The sequence below is a fragment of the Hevea brasiliensis genome, chromosome 6 (genome assembly GCF_030052815.1).
Source record: "Hevea brasiliensis isolate MT/VB/25A 57/8 chromosome 6, ASM3005281v1, whole genome shotgun sequence".
Classification (NCBI taxonomy): Eukaryota; Viridiplantae; Streptophyta; class Magnoliopsida; order Malpighiales; family Euphorbiaceae; genus Hevea; species Hevea brasiliensis.
Window position 1 is genome coordinate 105,653,828 of NC_079498.1, and position 15,841 is coordinate 105,669,668.

The 15,841-nt window shown below is 36.3% G+C and overlaps 1 non-coding gene across 1 annotated transcript; it reads right to left on the minus strand.

The window, feature by feature from the left end:
- Positions 1-11,666: 11,666 nt before the first annotated feature.
- On the minus strand, positions 11,667-11,774 carry LOC131181206 (small nucleolar RNA R71). The gene has a single exon (XR_009149834.1). It is a non-coding gene; the product is annotated as a small nucleolar RNA R71 (small nucleolar RNA).
- Positions 11,775-15,841: the final 4,067 nt, after the last annotated feature.

Consider the following 15,841-nt stretch of genomic DNA (forward strand, 5'->3'; position numbering starts at 1 on the left):
AGCACTGGTTTCACTTGCCATGTAGCTCTCATCTGTCCCTCATTATCTATCTCTAAACTAGCATACAGTGCTTTCAACTCATACACAATAGACAGAGGAGAAACCCTTAAATTAGCCATAGCCTTGCGACTTAAGGCATCTGCTACCACATTTGCTTTTCCTGGCTGATAATCTATCAAGCAGTCATAGTCTTTAATCAATTCTAACCACCTCCTCTGCCTCAAATTTAGTTCCTTTTGGGTGCCCAATTACTTCAAGCTCTTGTGATCTGTGTAGATATAACATTTCTCCCCATATAAATAATGTCTCTAGATCTTCAGGGCAAACACAATAGTTGCAAGCTCTAAGTCATGTGTAGGATAGTTTCTCTCATGTGGTTTTAGCTGACGTGATGCATAAGCAATGACATTTTGGTCTTGCATTAGTACACAGCCTATCCCATTGTGAGAAGCATCACTATAAACAGTATATTCTTTACCCGGAGTAGGTAAAGTCAGGACTGGAGCTTCAATCAAACACCTTTTCAATTCATTAAAACTCTGCTGACATTTATCAGTCCACTGAAATTTCACATCTTTTCGAATTAGCTTGGTCAATGGAGATGCCAACATAGAAAATTCTTTAACAAAATGGCAATAGTATCCAGCTAAACCCAGAAAACTGTGAACTTTTATAACATTTCTGGGTGGCTTCCAATTGAGGATAGCTTTGACCTTGCTGGGATCTACCTTAGTGCCTTCATCTGACACAATGTGCCCTAAGAAAGAGATTTCTTTCAGCAAAAATTCACACTTCGATAGCTTGGCATACAGCTTTTCTCCCTTAAAGTCTGTAGCACAATCCGCAGGTGCTTATCGTGCTCCTCTGCATTCTTCGAATAGACCAATATGTCATCAATAAACACCACAACAAATTAGTCTAAATATGGCCTGTAGATAGTGTTCATCAGGTCTATAAAACCAGGTGGAGCATTAGTTAACCCGAACGGCATAACCAGAAACTCATAATGGCTATATCGAGTTCTAAAAGCAGTTTTTGGAATACTCTACTCTTTCACTCTCAACTGATAATACCCCGATCTCAAGTCAATTTTGGAGAACATAGTTGCACCCTTCAACTGATCAAACAAGTCATATATATAGGGCAATGGATACCTGTTCTTTATTATCACCTTATTGAACTGTCTGTAATCGATATACAAACGAAGAGTATCATCTCTCTTCTTAACAAACAACACTGGCGCTCCCCAAGGTGACACACTAGGGCAGATGAAGCCTTTATCAAGCAACTTTTGCAATTGTACTTTCAACTCTTTCAATTTAGCAGATGTCATTCTGTACAGAGTAATAGAGATTGGGTCCACACCAGGCATAACATCTATTTCGAACTACACCTCTTTTTCCGGAGGTAATCCTGGTAATTCTTTAGGAAACACATCCGAAAAGTCACATACTGTAGGAATGTCCCTCAATGCTAGATTCCCTACTTGGGTGTCTATCACATGGGCCAAATAAGCTTCACACCCTTTTCAGATCATTTTTCTGGCAAGTGTAGCAAAAATAAGGTTTGATGGCAGCAACTGCCTCTCCCCATGTATAACCACATCACCATATTGAAGGAGACCAAAAGTGACTGTCTTTAGTTTACAATCAATCATGGCATGATCATGGCATGATGCTTGGCTAACCAATCCATGCCCAAGATAATATCATAATCTCTAAAGGGCATTTCAATCAAGTTGGATAGGAAAGTGTGTCCTTAGATCACCAAAGGACAATCCTTATACATTCTATTGACCCTAATCTCTTATCCTAACAGACTAGTCACTAACACCTCAAAATTCATTTTCTCATAAGGGACAGTAGTCAAGCAAGCAATGCTAGCACTAACATATGAGTGAGTAGAACCCGGGTCAAACAAGACATATACATCTTGATCAAAGATTGAGAAAGTACCAACAACAATGTTAGAAGTCTCAGCCTCTTCTCTCTGCCGCATAGTGTATACTCTGGCTGAAGCACTACCGCTCGACTGACACAAAGGCTCGATCGCCTCGAGGTAACGCTCTACCTCTGCCTCTACCTCTACTAGCTGGTTGTGAACCTTTGGTGGCAGAACTTTGAACAGATCCTTCTGCTATAGTAGTAGGTAGCCCAGATCTATGGGGACTAGTGCAATCCTTTGCAAAATGTCCCATACCACCGCAATTATAACAAGCACCAATAGCTTTATAGCATACCCCACCATGGTTCCTACCACAAGTCTCACAGGGATGGGGAGGAAAGGAACTTCTGGTCGTCTGCTGACCAAATTTAGGTGGTCTCTGTCCCAAAAATCTTCTCGTACCAGACTTTTTACTGCTCTGTCCCCCGAAGTTTTTCCTCTTTCCAGTATTACCACTGAAACTCTGATCCACTGGCTTCCCATTTTTCTCTTTTTCTGTCTTTTCTTTCTCAGGTGCTCCTTCTGATTCTATACTCTCTAACTCTAGGGCTTGAGATATCAGTTCAGAGAAGTTATCATGCCAGAATCTAACCACTTGCATTCTCAAACTGGACTTCAAACGAGACTCAAACTGCTTACACCGGTCTCTGCTGGTGGTGAGTAGACTCCCAGCATAGTGGCTAAGATGGGAGAATTCCCTTTCATACTTTGCCATTGTTCTATTCCCCTGTTTCAAACTTAAGAATTCCTGTAGCTTCATATCCACATACGCATTCGAAATATATTTTTGTCTGAATTCTCAAAGAAAATCATCCCATGTCAATATTGGAGGTTCCACCAAACTATGGGGGGATAGTCTTCCACTAATCATATGCATCTCCCTGTAGTAATGAGACTGAATATTCAAATTTCAACTCCTCCATGCAATGCAGCTTCTTGAACACTCTTTCCATTCTTTCCAACCACTGCTCTGCTTCCAATGGGTCTACTATACCTTTGAATTCAGTAGCACCATACTTGATTAACTTATCATATTGTCTGGCTGGCAATTGTGATTGCATTACCAGTGCTTGAATTAGGGCTTGAGTAGGCATGTTCCCAGCCATTTGTTGGAACAAAGCAACCATCTGCTGAGCAAACTGACCAAGAAACTGCGGCATGGGTGGAGCTGGTGCAACTGACCCACTAACATTCTGAAGAGCCAGGGCTTCCTCTTGCGCCTCAGCTTCAACTGATTGCTCAATTGAGCGATCCCCTTCTTCCATAGTTAGTTAGAGGGTATTCCATCTCCTGAACAAACAACACAAGGAGATTTCCTCCATCAGTTCATATTCATAATGTAAAGTACTTTATGTATCAAACAATGACATTGAGCAATTGTGTAACACCCCTCACCCGTCTACAGCGTAGTCGAGCAAGGTGTGCTACATTCGGTGCCGGAGCACCCTATCCTGTCTTGTCGTGTACAATATTAATTTAATGTCTATTTAATTATATTATCTTACGTGTAGAATTTTTTTTTTAATCCCATTTCATTTTTATAGAGACCCAGGCATAGTCTTCACTATTTTATTAGTGCATGGTGGGTTTCCTTATTTACCTAGTAAAACAATTTATATCCATTTTATATGTCCATAAATGACATCATTGCTCATATAAACTTTCAAGAAAATACATTTTATTTCATTCATATAAAATTTATATACAATAATGTACAAATTATATACAATCCAAAAATTTAATTACTTATCTCAAAGTGATTTACAACGTCACTTATGTATAGTGATCAAAATACAAAATCTAAATACACATGAGCCATAATTTTTTTGGGTCAAAACCCTAAATGAAATTCTTAAAACTTCAAAATTGATAGGGATTGTTAGCACTAACCTTGTCTTCAAGCTCTCCTTAGCCTAAATCAACCTTCACTTCAATCAAAACTCCACTTTCCCTTATAGAACCACTTCTTGGCAGAACTCTTGCTTGAGATTTTGATGTTTTTTCTTCACTTCAAGGATGGATATAAAGGTTTCTCTAAGTTTCCAACAAAATTTATGAAGATAGGTAAGTATTTGGGAGCTTTGATGATAGTGTATCCATGGTGGAAGGAAGGAATTTAGAGAAAGTGGGGAGAGAGCATATGGACGGGAACAAGGAAGAAGATAGCAGAAAATTTGATCAATTATTGATATATATTAATTTAATATTCAATGGCATATTTATAAATAAGTAGAAATGGCAATTTTATAATTATTTTGAAGTTTATAATAATTATAATTTGACTTTTCAATAATTATATTTAATTTTCATAATCTCAATTAATTAAATTAATCTAGCTTCATTAAATTAATTTCTCTCATTTTTTGTCAATATTGGACCTTCAAATTTAATTGACCAAGTTTAGCTCTTACCGGGTTTATGTCTGTCTTTTTCATAATTTCTGATAATGCCTTATCTTTCTTTGCTTTGTGCTTATTTTATTTCATTTCTTTGCCTTATTACTTCATATAAATTCCCTTAATTAAGTCTTCATTAAGGGTTTTATAGGGTTCGGCTTGAATTTAGAGTTATAACAAACTCATTATCATTTCCCAATGAGGTCACCCATCGCCGAAATCTTGGCTCATTTAACCAGTTTCACTTCACTTCTTTTATTTTTTTTTTAATTTTTCTCGATCTTTACTTACCCTTCTTATGACTCCTCACTCTAGTTTAAGTATAGTTTCAGACATCCTAGCTGTCTGAATATACATTAGTCATCGAAACAGGAGAATGTACGGACTACCAAAAGGGAGGGCGTTACAAGTTATACTTATCAAAGAAAAATACTTAAATTCACTGTTCAAAGTATGCTTTGAAAACTAACTCTGATATGACTAAAACATATCATACCTTATCCTTACATAAGGCGTAACATGATCCCGTAGTATACCTAATGAATTATCGAACTTCGTCTACTGATAACTCATTAAATATACTACTAGGGATTTTAAATCAATTTTCAATCATTTTAAAATGGTGGGTAAGATTTAATTATTATTAAAACCCTTTAATTTGAGTTTAGATCATAAATCAAATTTTTAATTAATTTGAAATTTTCGAAAAATTTTACAGAAATTTCGGCAGAGTGCCCACATTAATTTGGGAAAACAGTTCTTCAAAAGCCTATGAAAACACTTCCAATATACATTTAAATCTCAAACTCCAATATTCTCATCACAATCCAGTCTCAATTCAACACCATTTCAAGCAATTCATAAAAAAATTATTTCAAAAATAAAAGGAAGCATTTCATTCCAACCATTTACACATATAAAAAATAAATTCCAAAATTTATTACACAACTGCTCGAATCTAATATACATACATACAGTGACATATACATCAAAATAAAAATTTACAAGGGTATAATTTATACACTCGGTGATATCTCTAAAATAAGGACCACTGCACGTCACTAGCAGCCTACTCTGCTGTTTTATCTGTCTCCTTACCTGCGACAACATTAAGAAGTTATCGCTGAGCCAAAGACTCAGTGGTGCACAACTTAAAGAAAATAATAATTTACACAATAATCAATCACAATTTTTCTAAAGTAAATCAATTTGAATATTAACACATATAAAATTATGCTTTATTTCTAAAGCCAAAAAATTTCTTAAATAAACCAAATTTCGTTCCATAATCGCAAAATCAATTTTGAAAGTCACACAGCTTAATCATGACTCCAATATCCAATTCATCCCACTAGCCAGAGGCTAATGAGGAATATCAAGGCTAGCTGGCACAAATATATGAGTACTCATCCAATTCGTCCTCAACCGGCACACACTTCAACACTTTAGCCAGAGAGGGAATACAAAACCAATTCATCCTACTAAGCAAACTAGTGAGGAATTCACACATATAGTCATGACAACTGTGGTTTCAACTATTTTAACAATTTTCCAATCATCAAAAACATCAATCAATTTACATTCTTATTTCATTCAAAATAATTTCCCAAAATTTGGGTCAACTATAATTCTTTGTCAACCAGAGTATTCAATATCCATAAAGTCATAAATAAATTTCACAAATCATTCAATTAAAAATTCAAATCGAAAATCAAATAGAAGTAAATTACTATGCACAAACCTTTAATGAGTCGCCTCTTTGCCTTGACTCACTGTTTTTTTATTCTTTCCAGTGTCTTTTTCTACTAAAACACACACAATTTAAAGTATTTCAATACTCATTCAACTCATTTCTAATAAGTAATCCAACATTTAAATTTTGTAAACCTAATCTACCCCAACAAGATTTATAAATTTGAATCCTTTGCATTAGGTGCATTTGTAGTTACTATTCATTTGACCAATTCTCTAAAATGTTGACTTTTTCATACTTAATAGGTATATTAGTTCTAATTACTCCTACATACCACATTTTGGATTACTTTTGTGTTGGCATTGATTGCCAATTGAAATCCCAAACTTTCTAAGTGAAATTCTAAAATTTCAGTTTTGGGTCACTTAGTTCTACTATTCCATTGGACCTTCTACAGTGAGAATTTGGCCAACTTTGCTCCATCAAAGTTGTTCCTTATTATCCTAGCTTTAATTCCCTTTTTTAAATCACTCTGTTTGGAGTTTTGTAGCTCAAGTCATGCCTCTTTTTCTAAAGCTGGCCTAATTGGTCAAAAATCCATAATTCTGGGCCAATTCTGGTTCTGGCAGATTTGGGGAGCCAAATTTGGTTGGCAATTTGACTAGGTTATCGTCCGAATTTGGGCTTGTGTTCTTCATCAAAGTTGTTCTACTATGTCATAGCTTTCCAATGGTTTAAAAATCAGGTCATTTGGACCTTTCTACACAAAGTTATGACTATTTGAACATATACTGTTCATATGGTCAGTTTTGCCCAGTAGCAGGGTACCAAATCCGGATTTAACCAAATTTTACACTAACTTGTGATCGATTTTAGGGCAAGGTTTCCGCATGAAAATTGTTTCTTTGGGTCTTAATTTTCATCTTCAATTGGCCTAACACCAATTGGAGCAACGTAATTTCAATTATGGCCATTTGAGTGGACCATAGTCAGGCTGTCCAGAATTGGACATTACCATTCACAACTCAATTCCAATTTTAATCATTCACTCACGCTCCAAATCACACCAATTGACTAATTTAAGCATCAATTATGTCAAATGGGCATCAATTCACCAAAATCCCTAATTGCTACCAAAACCCTAATTCATCAAGAACCCTAATTTCCAATTTGTCACAATTCATGCAATTTCAATACTCTAAACATACATATAACTTCACCAACATTAGAGTTCATATTCAATTAGGCCAAAGCACACAAAACCCAAACCCTTCATGGCTGACCGAATTTCAATCTTTAAGAGTCAAGCATAATTTCTTCCATTTATCAACTTAATCCTTACAATTGCACTCAATTCCAAAGATAAAAGAAGAAAGAAGATTTAGAGATCACTTACCTCAATTTAACAATTCTTCAATCCCTCCTTTACTTCAATATTTTGCACTCTTCTTGCTCTCAATCTTCTTTTCAAGACTCAAAGCCAAGTTTTAATTAAGGGGACTAGGAAATTTATGGCTAAATTTGATGGTTATTCAAGCTCAAAATGAGCTTTAATGATGGAAGTGAGAGTGAGAGGAAGAGAGAGAGGTGGACGATAAGAGAGTGAAGAAGATGAGGTTTTAAATTTTTTTTTTCATTTGTCTCTTATGTAAGTAATTATCCCATAAATAAAAAAAAATTAGAAATGAAAATTAGTATTTGTGTCATTCTTACTCAAGCATGATGATGTCATAATTTATTTATTCCAATTTCTTTTCTTTCCCTTTCCTACACCTCTTCATGTTTTTAATTACTTTTCATAAATTTAATTTCCTACATTTTAATGAACATTTAGGCCATGAGTCACCTCTAAGAGTGAATTGACCAAATTGCCCCTTACAGTCTACTCCGTTTTTCCAATAACACTAGATTGCTTTCTGAACTCTGGTTCAATTATTTAAGCTGGTTCTCAGCTCTTTTCTATGGTTTTCACATTTCCCCTAGCTTCACAATTATCCCTAGGCCTGAGGTGTCATAGGGTCCCACTCGAAAATAGGGCAGCGACTGAGCTCACAGTCACTTCCCAATTCAATCACCCATCATTTTGGCCTTGGCTCATTTAACCCATTATGCTGTGTTTTCTTTATTGCCATTTCACCTTCATATAATTTCTATTAATTTTTATTTATGGCTTTTCTAGGTGTCACCAATATAGTTCTAGATATTCTGACTGTCCGGGCAGACACTAGTTACTAGAATAGTAGAATGTATAGTCTGCTTAGTATAGGGGTGTTACATAGGTTATGACAGGCTCTGTGGGCATGGTATTTTTACCTTGCCCAAGCCTTACAACATCTTGGCTTTAAAGGATCAAAGGCTGGTAGCTCTTTATTTATATATCACAATGGTGATCATATTGCTTATTGTCTTGTGAATGTTGATTATCTCATTTTGACAGGTTCTACACCTACTCTACTTCGCACTTTAATTCAGTCGCTTAGGACTAGAATTACTCTCAAGGATTTGGTCCCTCTCACATATTTTCTTAGTGTCGAAGTTGCTTGGATTCCAACTAGCCTTTAGCTTTCTTAATCCAAGTAAATTTGGGATCTTTTACGCCGTGTTAATATGCATGAGGCTACTGCTATTTCAACACTTTCTTCGCTGGAAAAATTCTTGGAAGTTGATTCTTCTCACCATTTTAAAGAACTAACTCTGTTTCGACAAGTAGTGGGGGCCCTTCAATATTTGGCACTTACTCGTCCCGATAATACTATGGTTATCAATAAAGCAGCTCAATTCATGCATACTCCTTCTGTTAATCATTGGCAAGCTGTAAAGCGGATCCTTCGCTATCTCAAAGGCACCGCTGATCATGGCATGGTTCTCCATTCTTCCCATTCTAATAATCTTATAGCTTTTTTCTTATGCGAATTGGGGCGGTGACAAAGCCGATCACAAGAGTACTTTGGCTTATGCTGTGTTTCATGGTTCTAATTTGAACTCATGGTGTTCGAAGAAACAACAAACTGTAGCGAGGTCCAATACTGACTCCGAATATCTTGCCTTAGCCTTGGCAGCATCTGAGGTTTATTGGCTTCAGTGTCTTCTCCGCAAGCTTCGCCAACCTCTTACTACAATACCGAAAATCCGGTGTGATAATGTTGCTGCCATGTATCCAGCGGCCAATTTGGTTTTCCATTCTCGTTCCAAACATTTGGAACTCGACTTTCATTTTGTCCATGATCAGGTTCGCCAGAAACATCTTCTAGTGTCTTACATTCCAACTGCTGACTAGCTAGCAGATGTTTTGACCAAGCCCTTGTCCAAGCAATGATTCCTCCACTGGAAGGACAAACTACTGATGCATACATTTTGCATAATCATTTAGGTTTAATTTCATAGCCATTTTATTTGATTATTAGTCACTTTTAGCTAATTTCATTAGTTATTTAGTTAGGTTTTCATAATTGTCAATTTTGGATTAATTTGTAATTTTTACTTTGTTTTGTAGGAAAATGGTGTTTTTGAAGGACTGAAAAGAAATTTTGCCATTGAGGAGTGACTTCTACAGCCAAAGATGTCAAAAACAAGTTTTCAAGTGGAAATATGCATTGACAAAATTGCGAATAACTTGCCGCATAAGCTATGCAGATCCGCATGAGGAGAAGAAACACTGTTCCAACACCTACCGAATTGTGCATAAGGAGAGTGCATAGCTTATGCAGATTAACGCCTCCCTTATGCAATCTCACGGAAATGTGCATAACCTATTCGCCAAGTCATGCAGTTTTGCATAAGTGAACCATAACTTATGATCCACAAAGATTTCATTAATGAGCTAGCAGAAGATTCCCTCAGAAAATCCCTCCTAAAACACACCATTTTAGGGCTCCATGCCAGAAAATGCTATAAATAGCCCCATTTCCCATTTTAGAAAGGAGGGGAAGCAAGTAGAGGAAGAAAAGGAATAGGGGAGGCAGCAGCTGAAGAGTCACAATCATCTTCCACTCCATTTCCAACCAGATTTGGAGATTTCTTTCTTTTCTTACATTTTTCCTACATTTCTAGTGTTTAGTTTCTTGTTTATTAGCTTAGATTAAAGCTTTATTTCCTTATAAACTCAGAATTTCTTGTAAACATTATCGATAGTGAGTAGTTTTACTTTGATTCTGGAGTAAGGGATGTAATATTTAGTTATTTTTGTGGATTTGAACTGGGTTAGTCCCAATTTAATGAATTTATGAGGTTTAATCCATTTCTTGTGTGCTTATTCACATGCTTAATGAAGGGCCCCATTAAGTTATGTTCTTAATCCTTGGTTGAAGCACCGAAAGGAGAAAACCAAGTGATAGTTAATCAAGAAATTGGACTTAATTAACTTAGATCTAGAAATAGACTAAGGGTTAAGAGGGTTTTAATAGATTGATTAAAGAACCTAATGGGTCTTGGTTAATTTTAACTCCACGAAAGTAGGATTAAGTTAATTAAGGCACTCTTTGTCTCACTCGAAAGAGTTTTCAAAGGATTTTAGAATTAATCTCCTTTAAACCCATAAATTTCATGGATTGGGCTAGCTAGGGAAAATCCCAAAATGACTTAAATATGAACCCTTAACTCTAGAATCGTCTTTCATCAATTATTGCTTGGAATTTTACTTTTGAGTGTTTAGTTTAATCTCATTTTATTAATTTTCATTATTATCAATTTCTTTATTTTGCGAATTATTAAATTAGTCATTGTTTGAATTTAATTTTGCATTTTCATACCTTATGCTTCAATTTCCTAAATTTCTTTTATTAATTTGATTAAAATACAATTTTAACATATTTTATTTTACATCAAAAAATCAATCATTAACACAACTCCTCGTGGGAACGATATCTTTTTCTATACTACTTGAACGACCCGTGCCCTGGCGGTTGGGACACATCAAGTTTTGAGTTGTTTGTTTAAGATTGAATTCTTGATTATTTTAGTTGTTTATAGTTTTATCTTTGTTATCTTTTCATTTTGTGTTTGTTTGTTTTTTTTTTTTAGGTACTCTTAATCTTTTATGAGAAGAGCTAGAAGCACAAGTGATACATCCATATTATTTAATACTGAAATTGAGAAGTTTTGTAAAGCCAACAAGAAAGAAACCAGAAAAAGAAAAGAAGCATTGAGAGAAACTGAATTAGAAGTAGACATGGCTGATGAAAGAATCAGAATTGGTGGAGGTAATGTTGGAAATGATCGAAATAATGAAAATGCAACTCATGGTGAAGAAGTTGTAAATGCTAATGTGCCTAAGGGAAGTATGATGGATCACGCATTTCCTCATTTTGATGATTTAAGAGAGAGTATAGCAAGACCAAGAATTGATGCAAATAGTTATAAGATGGATTTTGGAGTACTACAAATGATTCAGAATTCTCAATTTGGAGGTCATCCTTCAGAAAATCCTCATACTCATCTTAAGAAGTTTGTTATGATCTGTGACATGCAAAAGCAACCAAGAGTGTCGATGATGCAGCTAGGCTAATATTGTGTCCATTCTCTTTGTAATATAGAGCTTTGGATTGGCTTGATTCTTTACATCTCATCTCAATTACAAATTGGGAGCAGATCTCTGATGCATTTCTTGCCCAATACTTTCCACCTGGAAAAACTCAAGAGTTGAGGAATCAAATGATTGCTTTTAGACCAAGAGAAGATGAGACTCTTTATGAGTCATGGATGAGATGGAAGGAGTTGGAGAGACAATGTCCACATCATGCCATTCCTAAATGGATGATAAACCAGAATTTTTACACAAATGTCACTCCTGCTATCAGAGGAATCATTGATGCTCAAACTGGAGGGGAATTCATCATTAAGCATGAAGATGAAGCTTATGAGTTGTTAGAGAAAATAGCAAAGAATACTCATCTTTGGAGTAGTCCAAGAGGACCAACTCCAACTCAAAAGAGGCAAGCTGCTGGAATGTATGAGCTTGATCCATTCAACATGATCAATGCCAAATTTGATGCACTCACTAATGTCCTTGCTAAGAAAATGGAGGATTTAAGTATGCTAGTCAGTTCATCATCATGCTCTGGGAATTCTCAACAAGTTACTTATGCAGAAGGAACAATGAGCTATGGAGTAGATTATCCTTCATATGCTTGAGGAATCATCCAAATTTTTCATGGGGGAATCAGCAAACTCAAGCTTTAACTCAGAACTTTCCACCACAACAACAAGGGCATCAATACCAACAACCTTGGCAACCACCACCTAGTTTTCAGCAAAAGAATGCAAATGCACCTCTACCAAAACAAAGAAGAACAAAGTTCCACCACGAGGTTTTATTACAACAAATTCTTGCTAATCAAACTAAGCGTGATGAAGAGATGAGAGAGATGAAAGCAAGGCAGATGCAAACACACAATAGGATCTGGAAAATCAGATTGCACAACAAGCACGCTCATCAAGTACCAAATCTATGGGGAAACTTCCTAGTCAAACAGAAAATCCAAGGAGCAATGTCATGCCATCACCGAGGAGTGGTAAAATAGTGCATCTTGAGAAGAGTGAAAAAGTTGAGAAGAGAGAAAATGAGAAAGATGTTGAGAGAGATGAAAAACAAAAGAGTGAAAAAGGGAGTGCAAGAAAAGGTAAAGAGGAGGTTGGAGAGAAAGAAGAGAAATATATACCTCCAGAGCCTTACAAGCCACAGCTTCCCTTTCCACAGAGATTTCAAAAAGCCAAGATTGATAAGCAATTTGGGAAGTTCTTAGAGGTTTTAAAGAAGCTATATATAGATGTGCCTTTTATTGATGCTCTTTCCCAGATGCCTTCTTATGCTAAGTTTTTGAAAGAAATTCTCTCAAACAAAAGAAGACTTGAAGATTATGAGGCCTTAATCGAGGAATGCGCTATCCTCCAAAGGAAACTTCCTCCAAAGCTCAAGGATCCAGGGAGTTTTTCAATTCCATGCCACATTGGGGAATCATGTTCTATAAAAGCTTTATGTGATTTAGGGGCTAGTGTAAGCCTTATGCCCCTCTCCATCTATGAGAAGCTCAACATGGGAGATCTTAAGCCAACCCACATTTCTCTTCAGTTAGCTGATAGATCAATCAAGTATCCTGAAGGGATTTTAGAGAATGTACCTCTGAAGGTTGGGAAATTCTATATACCTGTTGACTTTGTCATCTTGGACATGGAAGAGGATTCTAATATCCCAATCATTTTGGGGAGGCCTTTCCTAGCTACAGCTAGTGCTTTGATTGACGTGAAAGGTGAGAAGCTTACTCTCAGAGTTGGAGAGGATCATTTAGTCTTCAACATTGGCAATGATAAGAAGAAGCAACATGAAGATGTAGACTCTTGTTTGAGAATTGATATAGTTGATGAGTTAGTAAAAGAGCACTTTAGAAAGAGCTATCTGAAGGCTTCTCTTGAAAGTTGTCTTATCCATGAAGGGAGTATCAATGATGAAAATCCAAAAGAGGCTGCATTTGCACAACATTTAAAGGGTAATCCACCTTGTCATATGGCATCAATCTTTCAATTTGAGCAAGTGGAGAAAAGTGAGGTCAAGCAACCATCTCTCAAAGAAAAAGATACACCAAAGGTTGTCAAGAAAGAAATGGTCGGATTTTTAGACAAAGCAACAAGGATCTTCTCATGTGATGGAAATAAAATGAAGTATAGATTCATTGAAGCACCTATTAGAAACAGAGGCAATAAATTCCAATTCCAGCCACCATGAAAAATGACAAAAGTCCAGCTAAGGACTATAAATTAGCCCTCTTGGGAGGCATCCCAAGTCCTTTTATTTTTATTTTGCTGATTTACTTTTACTTTCATTACTTTTGTTTTTATCTCGAATCTCCCCAAATTCAATTTTTGACATTTGTTGAATTTTGTCCCTTGTAGATGTATTTCAATGGAGGAAGGCTGGTGAACTGCTGGAGTGATTCTTAACCTGAAAATTTTTTCCTTAAACTCTCCCAAAATTGATTGATTTTTGCATAATTTATTGACATTGATAACTTATGTTCTTGGTGAGGTTGGGTGTGTAATTTTTAAGTATTTGTGCTTATCATGTTTATGTGGTGGTAAGGTGGTCATTTTTGTAGTTTTGAGCTTAATTGGATTGTGAGATTCAAGGTGGATATGCTGCATTTTCTTGGCATAACTTGGGGAGTCATTTCTCATTTGTGGAAAAATGCAACTTTATGCAGATTTTATTAAGTTTTAATGTGTTTAATGTTGATTTGCAGGATTTGAGTCAAAATGGCATGGTTCACAAAGGTCTTTTATGCAGGATCCATTTCTACAAGCTTGTGTGATGAAATTTTGATGGACTTTATATATATTGATGTGTTTTTGGTGAAAATTTCTCATGGTTTATGCTTCATAGAATTATATTTCTTCATTCTGGGGTATTTTTCACACTTGCAAATCATTTTTAATTGTTCTCTCCATCTTGTTGAATTGTGCATAAGTAACTGCATAGCTTATGCAATCCTGCATAACCACAATTCTTGCCATTTTTCATCTCTATTGCAAAGTGCATAAGAAGAGTGCATAGCTTATGCAATTCTGCATAGCCTCATTTTGTCAAAATTCATATCTGTCAAACCTTGCATAAGTGAGTGCATGACTTATGCACAACTACATGACTTCAAATCCTGCATTTTCTCTCTCTGCCGAAGTCTGCATAAGGAGGGTGCATGACTTATGCACTTCCGCATAACCAGAAACTCTGAAATCCAAAACCTACCGAGAGGCGCATAAGCAGAGTGCATAGCTTATGCACTTCTACATAACCACCAACCCCAAATTTCAAAACTTGCCGAGAGGTGCATAAGCAGAGTGCATAGCTTATGCACAACTGCATGACCACATTTTCCAAACACCAAAATCTGCTGAGACCTGCATAAGGAGGGTGCATAGCTTATGCACTTCTGCATAACCACCAAACCCAAATTTCAAAACCCACCGAAAAGTGCATAAGCAGAGTGCATAGCTTATGCACAACTGCATGACCACATTTTCCAAAAACCAAAACATGCCGACAGGTGCATAAGCAGAGTGCATAGCTTATGCACTTCCGCATGACCACTCTCCCTGAAAGTCAAAACTTGCATGACTTATGCACTTTTGCATGAGCTATTTCTCTGAAGTCCAAAGCAAGCCGGAACTTGCATAAGTTAGTGCATAAGCTATGCACTCCTGCATAATCAGTTTTTCACACCTTTTTATCACCCACCGAAACATGCATAAGAGAGTGCATAAGTTATGCACACTCATTTTTCACTTATGCAACCTTAACACATGCCCTGTTCAAATAAAAAATTTGTTTTCGGCACCATTTTTCCCACCTCCACCTCCCGATATTCCTGTTCACTCCTTTTTCCCCCCACATCCATTTATTCCGGCATTACCTCTCCTCTTCTTCTCCACTCCTATTTATTTGCCCTAACTTTTCTGCATCTTTCACTTTGTGCATATTTGTCCATACTGTATATATTACATGCTTCTACGGTGGTTGCACATTTTCCCTTGCTCATCATCATGCAGACTTTTGAATATCTTGCATAGGCTATGAATACCCTTATGCAAATATTTTGCATATCTGATCCTTATTGCCACTCATGCTTATGCACCTTCCTTATGCACTTGTTCTGGACAGCACTTTACTTTGCATAACCTATGCAGCTTCTTATGCATTCCCATTATATCTTGAATTCTCATCTGCTCTATACCAGGTAACTCTTTCTTTTTGCTCTTAAATCTCACAATTGTAATTCACTTTGAGTTTTGATAATGCACTACTTGAGACATTGAGGACAAT